The sequence below is a fragment of the Cyprinus carpio genome, chromosome A23 (genome assembly GCF_018340385.1).
Source record: "Cyprinus carpio isolate SPL01 chromosome A23, ASM1834038v1, whole genome shotgun sequence".
NCBI lineage: Eukaryota > Metazoa > Chordata > Actinopteri > Cypriniformes > Cyprinidae > Cyprinus > Cyprinus carpio.
Window position 1 is genome coordinate 5,154,361 of NC_056594.1, and position 10,615 is coordinate 5,164,975.

The window sequence follows — 10,615 nt, forward strand, 5'->3', positions numbered from 1 at the left end:
ACAGTGCAGTTCATATTTTTAATGTCTAATCTGTGCTTATGAAAGTTAAAACAAAATCATTCTGTGCATACCTGTGGAAGTAAATAGATAATTTAAAGTTCATATTTCATCAACTGGGATCTATTAACCATCTTTGTGCTACCGCAGTGCTCCAGCTATGGATTTCTCTGTAGAGACGATAATGAGAGCAGACACTGTCACATCAGACTCAAGGGCTTTCGGCAGGTCAATTTAATAAATGTGCCTACAACATCAGAAAAGTCAGCTGGGCTGACTTGAAAGCTTATAAACCAAAACACAAATAACACCCAAACCAAACAAATTCAAAAACAAAACACTTTACCCAAACACAATACTAAATAAATAACTTACTTTGGCTTACTATTATTACTAAATAATATTGGCTAAGACTTGTCAGTCAGACTTGAATATGAATTGAAGCTTTCTCCATTCTTGCACATACTGATATGAAGTCAATATCAAAAGAGTTGGCTGACATAAAGCGAAACTGTCAGTCTCAATTTACGTTAAAAAAAAAGTGAGGAGATTTTATACTATTAGCACTGACTGTACTAAAAGGTAACAATTATTCTGAACTTCTTCACATGGCCCAATTTAATTTTGCGATTCATTCACTGATTTATTGAATAGGTGCCGTCAGCATTAGAGTCCAAACAGTTGATAAAAACAAACCTGTTAGTGTTGTGTTGTGCAGGAACAAGCAGAAAATGCAGAAGTAAACAAACTAATAAATCCAGCGGGAATACTCAGGAGAAACCATGACAAAACAACTGAAACATACAAACAATACCAGACAAGGAACTGACTAAAGCTAAATCCACACGAAGCCAGATCTTTCCCTATCCAACTGTTGTTTTTTTTAGTTTAAAGAAAAATTCTGTAAACACGTGACATCTCAAGACATATTTGCGTACACACGAAACCACTGAAACTGACTCAAAACAATGTAGTATACATGCCAGACCAGTATGTGGTGCTGTAATTCTGCCAGAGAGATACACTAAAAACAGAGAAGAAGAGTTGGAGCATGCACATAAACCACAATATACAAACATTTCTGCTTTAGTAATTTTTAATTTTTCTTTTGTAAAGCTAATAGGCTCAGTAGCAGGAACACAAGCATGTAGTCCGCTGTTGTTGTTGTTGCTGTTACATGATGGAGCAGTGTCTGAATAGGGTCGAGACGTGGGGATGCCATCATCGTTTCACAAAATATATGAATTGGCTGTACACATAAAAACACAAGGGTGTTGTTTTCAGATTTATATCTACTCTAGGACCCAGTTTAAAAAAACTGCGATTTCAGGCTCCCAAAACACCAGATCTGTCTGGACAAAACGCTGATATGATAAACGCATCTCTGTGTGAGTATGCTCTAAAACTGATGGCTTAAATATACAGATGATTAAGTGAAGTGTGCCCAAGGATGGTGACCCAAACTCAGAATTTGTGCTCTGCATTTAACCCATCCAAGTGCACACACACAGCAGTGAACACACACACACACCCGGAGCAGTGGATAGCCGTATTGCTGCAGTGCCCAGGGAGCAGTTGGGGGTTCTGTGTCTTGCTCAAAGGTCTCACCTCAGTCGTGGTATTGAGGGTGGAGGAGAGCGCTGGACATTCACTCCCCCCACCTACAATCCCTGCCAGACCTGAGACTCGAACCCACAACCTTCAGGTTACAAGTCAGACTCTCTAACCATTAGGCCATGACTGCGACAAAACAGAATCAGAACAGATGAGAACTAATAAGTAACTATGGAAACAAGTGGAGGGAAAATGGAAACAAAGGAAACTGGGTCCAATGAAACAAGGAACACAGAACTAAACCAAAACAGAAAACAACCCTGACATTAAGAGACAAGTGGAGACTGAGGGGCGGAGGGGCGAGGCGAAGCCGGAGGAGTGGAATCCTGTGACGGAGGCAGGTCAACGACTGACCAAGGTGGAGCCGGAGAGGGAGCCCGGTGGAGCTAGTGGGATGACAGGCCACGGTGGAGATGAGGGAACAAGGAGCCAAGGCAGAGCTGAGGTGGAGTCTGGAACTCGAAGGCTGGAGGCGTAGACAGGTGGAGCTGGGGACTGGAAGACCCAAAGCAGAGCTGCACAACAGGATGGAGCAGACTGTTGATGAGCTGAGGGACTGACAGAAGCCAGCGGAGGCAGGGCCGAGGAAGTGGCTGAATCTGGGAGAGGGAGGCTTAGCGGGATCCACTGTTGAGCAAGTGATGCATAAAAATCTGTTCTGATGCAAAAAACATACTCAGCTACATCTTTGAAGGCTGGAAGTTGAGTATATTTTCAGCAAATTTTCATTTTTGGGTGAACTATTTCTTTGGGATGCAAATTGCATTTCATGTTGAGTTTAGGCTTTTGGTACACTATTTGTCTTCATTTTCCACCATACACATGATTTAGTGTTATGTTGTTGCAGAAGTGCACTGAAGTCACATGTTTTGTCAATCCAGACCAGAAGCTTTACAGAACGTCTACAGTTCTGGGGTCTGTGTCTTTCATTATTGAGACATAAAGATTTCTTCCAGGGATTCTTTCAGACATGTGTCCTTTGTATGCCACCCTGTGATAATCAGGACTAAAACGTAATCCTGTTATCATCGCTTTTGTATTGTGAAAGCACAGGCCAGGATTGAAACACGTGATGTGTGTAGAGCCCAAGGATTGAGCTTCTGGAGGAGGTAAAGGGGAGAGGAACAGGAAAGGAATTATTCTCTTTGATCTGTTCCCATGGAGCATTTGGCTTTGGTTTTCCTCCAAACATAATCTTGAACAATGAAGTAGGAAGAGAAAGAACGCCTGCGGAAGAGAGAGAGGACAGCAGTGTAAAAACATGGGTGAACAAGGGTCAGAGGCAGATTATACCTGAGAGAGGTTTATTGTGTGAAATCCACATTTCCATGGTATGGTAAAACCTAACAAGGAAGTTCATGAGTATGTTTTGGTGTGCTCAAAGTATGCATTACAAGTAATGTGAGTTACATAATCAGATTACTTTTTCAAATAACTAGTAAAGTAATGCAGTACTTTTAAATTTGCAATGAAATATTTGAGTTACTTTTTCTAATAAGTAATGCACACAAGTTACTTTGTTTTCCTTTGTATTCACTGACACCTCTCCTGTTCCCATGTTGAGAGAAATCAGGAGTGAGGTGAAGAGGCAGAGGCACTTCCTTCAGCCTGAGGCTTATTCACTTCACTTTTGGTGTGAAAGGGCCATTGCCAAAAATATAACTTTTTTGTTTTTTGTTATAAAAAAACAACAACAAATAAGCAAGCCCAGCTCAGGTGACAAAAAGTAACACAAAAGTAACATGATGTAGTACTTTCCATAAAAAGTAAAGCAATTAGTTACGTTTTTATGGAGTATGCAATGTTGTTATGCATTACTTTTAAAAGTAACTTTCCCCAACACTGACAGTAGATATATAATTGTTTAATTTATAATGATGAAAATAATCAAATAAATTCATAAACTGGCATAAGTGTGGTTTTCAACAGATTTTTGTATTAGTTCCCCAGAAACATGTTATCATACTTGAGTATATAATGTACTATATAAATATAGATAAACACATTTAAAACATACAATTATTAACCCTTGTGCATTGTTCAAATTCACTACCCTTTCGTTATGTTCGGGATGAAAACATCCACTCAATTAAACTGCTGTAAAAATGTATCAGATAAATATTTTTTTTCCATTTTTTTGCATAAATCTATTAATCAACCTCAGTCCTGATCAAAACGACCAAATGTTTTTAAAAAATCCAAGATTTTAACTCTTTAATTGCCAAGTTCATAAATGATATCACTGATTTGGGGGAAAAAACAAACAAAATGACTTATTTTCAATATAAAAGTAATTGTGGCTGGATTTTTTTTTTTTTTACTTTTTATCACATTCTTGGGCATGTCAAAGATTAGTAACAACATTGGCTTTGATGCATTTTTAGTTTATGTGCAGCATTAGATTTTATTTTTTTCTCCCTCATTTATTGTCCGTGGCTGTTTTTGCCCCATTGACTTCCATTATAACGACATTTTTTTGATTGCAAAGCCATGACACCATAAAATCATGCATTCTTGTTGGTGGTTTTCCCTGTTGGGAAGAGGTAAAATTTGTTGTTTTTACAGTTGATCACTAGGAAATACCAAAAACACTACAAAAAGGAATGTCCAAAAAAAGCTTAGTTTCTGACTTGTATATGGAGCTATATGGAGTATAACAGCATATTATATTGTGTGTGTGTGTTTGAGAAAGAGAGAGAGAGAGAGAGAGAGAGTGTGAGAGAGACCTTTGCGCACTTACCTTGATGCATTTGAGAAAATCAAAATGTACACCTCAGCTCTCAGAACTACTTGGAGTAAACAAAAGTGTATTTATGCACCTGCTGCCTTTTAATGGTGGTGACAAGTATAGACTAAACAAAAGAAAAGGTACGTGGATTTAAACACTTGCATGCCATCCTGCTGGTCATTTGATGGTGAGAAGAGCACCAAGCAACACGAGAAAGGGCTTGACTTGTACCAAAGTTTTAGAAATGATTATGCATCTTGACCCCTCCAGCGAGCTTCAGTTTATTTGAAGTTGGTATTGCATTTTGGTTCATAATAAATTATGTTCATAAATCTGATGCAAAGTAGATTTTTTTACAGAAAAATCAAAAAGTGCATCATTGAAGGATTTTAAGGTTTTAAACTGGCTTTACCATCAAGAAAAGATAAGCATTTCACACATAGGCCATCCGTACTTTTCACCATCAAAAGGCAGCAGGTGCATAAACACACTTCTTTTTTTATTGTTTACTCCATGTAATTCTGAGAGCTGAGGTGCATATTTGGATTTTTTCAGATACATCAAGGTAAGTGCACAAAGGTCTCTCTCACACTCTCTCTCTCTCTCTCTCTCTCTCTCTCTCTCTCTCTCACACACACACACACACACACACTATAATTTGCTGTTATACTCCATATAACTCCATATACAAGCCAGAAACTAAGACTTTTTTTGCACAGGCCTATCTAAAGGGTTAATGGTCCCACCTAGTGATCAACTGTAAAAATAACAAATTTTACCTCTTCCCAAAAGGAAAGGGGAAAACCACAAACAATCATGAATGCATGATTTTATGGTGTCATGGCTTTGCAATCAAAAAATGTCGTTATAATGGAAGTCAATGGGGCAAAAACAGCCACAAACCATAAATGAAGGAGAAAAAAATAAAATCAAATGCTGCACAAAAACTAAAAATGCATCAAAGCCAATGTTGTTACTAATCTTTGACATGCCCAAGAATGTGATAAAAGGTAAAAAAAATATCCAATCCACAATCACTTTTTATATTGAAAATATGTAATTTTGTGCCCCCCCCCCAAAATCAGTGACATCATTTATGAACTTGGTAATTGAAGAGTTAAAATCTTGTTTTTTTTTTTTTAAACATTTGGTAGTTTTGATCAGGACTGAGGTTGATTAATAGATTTATGCAAAAAAAAAACTATTTATCTGATACATTTTTAATTTAGTGGATGTTTTCATCCACGAACATAACGAAAGGGTAGTGAATTTGCCCACAGTGTATTTTTGAGTTTTTGAAAATTTTCAAAGCATTTTCCCAAAATATGTGTAAAAATAAGATTTGTCACCAAAAATCATTCCATTTGCTGAAACACAGGGAAAGTTGTGGCCAAAATAAGACTCAACTTTACCCCCTAGTGGACGAAAACGCACTTCCGTTCAAGTTTGGAGTCAGTAAGCTTTTCTTTTAAGAAAATATTTTTATTACTTTTAAAATAATTTCATTCAGCAAGGATGCAATAAAGTGATCGAAAGTGACAGTAAAGACATTCATAATGTTACAAAAGATTTCTATTTAAAAAATAAATAAAAATATGCTTTTCATATTCTATTAATCAAAAAAATCCTTAAAAAATATATCACAGTTTCCAGATTAGATAAATTAGATCTTAACTGACTAATCAGTTGAAAAATAGGCATAAGTATTATTCATTATTACCATTAAACTGCATTATTAATTAAAGATGTTATCATTTTTTAAAAACTGTTCAGTTTCTTTTAATTACAATTCAGTGATTTCACTTCCTGCTATTCCAATTTATATTCCAGCTCCAATGTTGCCCAACCCTAATGTGTGTATTTCTAGCCCCCTAACCTTATGTGGACCCTTGTAATTTGCATCCCGATTGACTCAGAGTTCATTGTCTTTGGATATCCATTTACTATTGACATGACCAGAATGCAAAGAGCAGAAAACAAACAACAGGCCTCATCCCCACCACAAAGCAAACAGCTCATGTACCAACCTACAGAAGAGAGACAGAGATGGAGAGCATGCCAGGACATTGTACTTCAAACTGACATTGAAATTTAACCATCCATTATAGTTTAGATTAAAACAAATGTATGCAGAACATTGCTACATAAAAGTACTTTCCAAAATGATTTGCATTTGTACTCTCAGAAAATGTGTTTTGTCCTTGCAGGGGACGGCGGCCAATATCATTACAGCTTCTCCATTAAAACAGCTGCAGAGATCTTTCCCAGGTAACAAACAGCCAATTGAAGTTTCATTGATTTACAAAATGTTGGCTGATATCCAGAGGTTCAAATAAGGACAGACTAGCAATTAGTTGACCCAGATGACCTGAGAAGTGCATCAGAGAGATGAAGAAAGGGTAATCGATAGAGAATCCTTTGTTATGACAGATAAGAACAAAGAAGAAAGGGAAGCTGATTAAAAATAAAAAGACTCGATCAATAAACTCATCATGGAAATTGTTTCCGGTTTGCTGGAATGTGTTTTGTCTGTTTATGAATATGACAGGGACAGAATTATAAATAAAATATTTTTTTATTATTATTAATATTGTAATAATAATTATTATTTGCATTTTGAAAAAGTCAACTTGTCTGAATCAGGAGAAAAAAATGCATTTCAAGCACCGTTTACAAACAAAAAGAGTCCAAAATATTTCTATGTCAGTGTATTTTGATGTGAGAGGACACATAACCACATATTATGGATTATAGCCTCATATTTTGGCCAGAAGAGACGGTTTAAAGTTAAAAATGTCTTTTCTGTACAAACATGCAGCTTTTCACTTTATGTGACATTAACTGATGGACTGGAGTGGTGTGGATTATTGTGATGTTTTTATCAGCTGTTTGGACTCTCATTCTGACGGCACCCATTCACTGCAGAGGATCCACTGGTAAACAAGTGATGTAATGCTAAATCTGTCCAAATCTGTTCTGATGAAGAAACAAACTCATCTTAGATGGCCTGAGGGTATATTATTAAGCAAATTGTCATTTTTGGGTGTACTATTCTTTAAGAACATTTCCCCCCATATTATTTTTACTGTATCCGGACACATTCATTTACAGTTTTGTGTAATTCCCATTATTTTTGTTGCACTAAAACATTGTAGTAAAGATGTACAGAAACTGAATTTCCTTGGGCGCTCTAGGAAATGATGTCAACCATGCATAATCAGACTGATGTGACCGTGAATGGCAGTCCTTTACCTGTGCAGTCGCCAGTGTGGCAGCAGTCCTTACGGCAGGACTTTTCATCCTCTGCCTGGCTAATGAGTATCCCCCTCCACTCTTCATGTGTAGCTGAAGGACATTTCTCCATCTGGAACAGCCGTCTTCCCAGAACTTCTTTATTTACGGTGTTCTCATGTCACGCTTGCAGACAGCCTTGTAGCACTGCTGTGAGCGGCCCATATTTTTGTGCTGGGGGCAAGTGTAGCATGAAGTAAATCTTTGGCTAGAGACGTTCTTATTTTTTTATTTTCTCCCAAAAACGGATATATTGCAATAGAGTGCAACAGTGACTGCCCATTTTTCAGCAGCCTTGATCCCTGAAATTTTTTTCCTGTTCATTGTCTTGAACCAACCAGCTTCAAGAAATATGCAAATATTTAGCTATAGCAATACAAACTATAAAAATGATATTATTTATAATGCTATTATTCATACTTAAGATTAATGACTTTCATTCATTGTAAGTATGATTAAGCTAATATTTGAAGTATATTGCAAAATATTGAAACAAAATTTTATTTTTACTGTTCTCACCCTCATGTTTTACTGTTTTTTACAGTTCTACACACACACACATATGTATATATATATATATATATATATATATATATATATATATATATATATATATATATACACACAAATCCTTGTTTTAAGCATATATACATTGAAAATAAGTCTTATTGTCTTACTTCTGCTTTTTAACTGAGTATTTTTAAGAATGTTGTAGATATTTTTCCTGATGAACAAGACAACCATCTCATGTTAATCGCCTCTGACAAGTAGTTAGACAAATCATTTAAAATCAAATGGGGGAAAGGTCAGAATGTCTCTGAAGGCTTATAAATAAAATTTTATTTTATGAAGACAGCATTGAGGTCAGTCTGGCAAAGCCGAGTGCACTGAAGGCAACTGTAAATACTGGTGACATTGTTCTAATAATGGCAAGGCCTTGGGCAACCAAGAACCGTGCCAGCCGAATGACAAGCTGTCTTTATCACTGGCATGAACTCCTGGGAAAATAAAATTGTCTGGAGACATTTAAGAGGGCACCAGCAAGCACTGATCCTGAAACAGCTTGTGCACACAGACAAAAACTAAAAAGACTGATGTCAGAATAGTATGGAAGCACAGTTCGGCATACAGACGGGGTGACAGTGAGAGGAAGAGTAAAACAGGTAAAAAAAAAAAAAATAATCCATGGCCTGCAGGTTTGTGTGTGGGTGAGATAGTGTTTGAATGTGACGTGACACTAGACTCATTTTCACTGAGCATTCACTGCATGAATGAATGATAGGTTACTAATGCATCAGTTCAAAGATTAATGGCTTCTTTCATTTCTAGTAAACAGACTTCAGAATAATATCGATTTTAAGTTTGAAACTGAGTTTTTTTCTGATCCCTTTCGCGTTTTCTATCAAGTTGTCGTCTAATTCTGATGGGTGAGAAACACAGAGGCTATCAAATGAGTCTATTGACAAATGCATTTTCAGGGAGTAATGCCTTGAGGAGCCTCTGGACGTAATTTCCGAAGTGACAGATCTTCTCAGCCATGCATGGAGCCCTAAGGTTCTGTGCTTTTATCAGATAGTGTTTGACAGATGTGTTTCAACAGTGGCTGTAACCAGGCCTGGGAAATGACACAGAGATTAGAGACAGCTGGATTTTGGTTCATATTCAGATGATAGCATTATGCAGATGCTTCAAATATGGCCAAAAATTATGATTAAATTCTGATAGCTTGTATCATACATAAAGATTTTAACAGTATAACAGACAACTTACATAAACTGCATGTAAATATCCGCTGTCACTCTGTAGCTCCCAATAATGTCTCTTATAGGATGATATTTAAATACTTAGTTTTATGATTAAAGCTCTGTAGTTTCAAAACAGATGCAATGAAATAAAACGATGATTGAGAGATGAACAAATAAATGTTCCTCGAAAGCCTGATGGATCATAATTGATCCATTTTATATTTATGATTGATTATTGACCTGAAGGGGAGTGAATTTACAATTATATTAAAAGGCCTTTTACTTGCTAAAAAGTATAAACTATCAAATAGATGACATGAGGTATGTAGTAGATTGTCAGGTCAAAGTTTTATCATGTTTATCATTTAGAGGCCTTAGAAAGTTCATAAAAAAAAAATAATAATTGTGAGAGTGTGAGAAGTGTTAAAGCTTATTTTCTAAAGGTGTACTGTAAAAAAACTGCTAGGATTTAAAAAAATGTTACAATAACATCTTTCAGTAAATACTGCATTATCATGATTGCATTAACACAATATGTTGCCCTGGTTTATAGAGAAACTGACTCCAGAATATGAGCATAACTAGCAATCTAGTATGATAATGTAAAGAACACAAATATAGGGTAAGAGTTAAGGATGAAGGGGATGTTTGCAATGCTAAAATTGCGCCGATGTGCTGGTGAACATTTAGTATATGAGATAATAAACACACCCAACAAACATCAACACTCAACATCAAAGAAAACAAACACAACTTTAATTTGAATATTTTTTTATCTGTGCATATTGACAATAATAACAACAATAATTTTATTATTGTTATATATATGTATTATTATATTTGTATTGTTGTTTATTATTATAATTTTAGTTGTTATTTTTATTTTTTTATTCTATATTATTTTGTTTTGATTTCTTCTTTTTCTTTCCTACTTGCATGTATATTATTATTGTTGTTATTATTAATTTTTAAAAAAAAAAAAAAATATTATTATTTATTTATAAAGGGACCATGCACAATTTTTAACATAAAATTTCCATTTCATGTATTGTACTGGATTTAGCCAAGGGCTATTTTTCATCTGTAGTCCCCCCTGCAGGTCAACACTAACATAACATTACACAAACAGTACCTATGTTCACATACAATACATACATACATACACACATACTGTCAGGGCCATAAATAAATAATAAATAATAATAATAATAATAAATATTAATAATATATTTGTTATTAT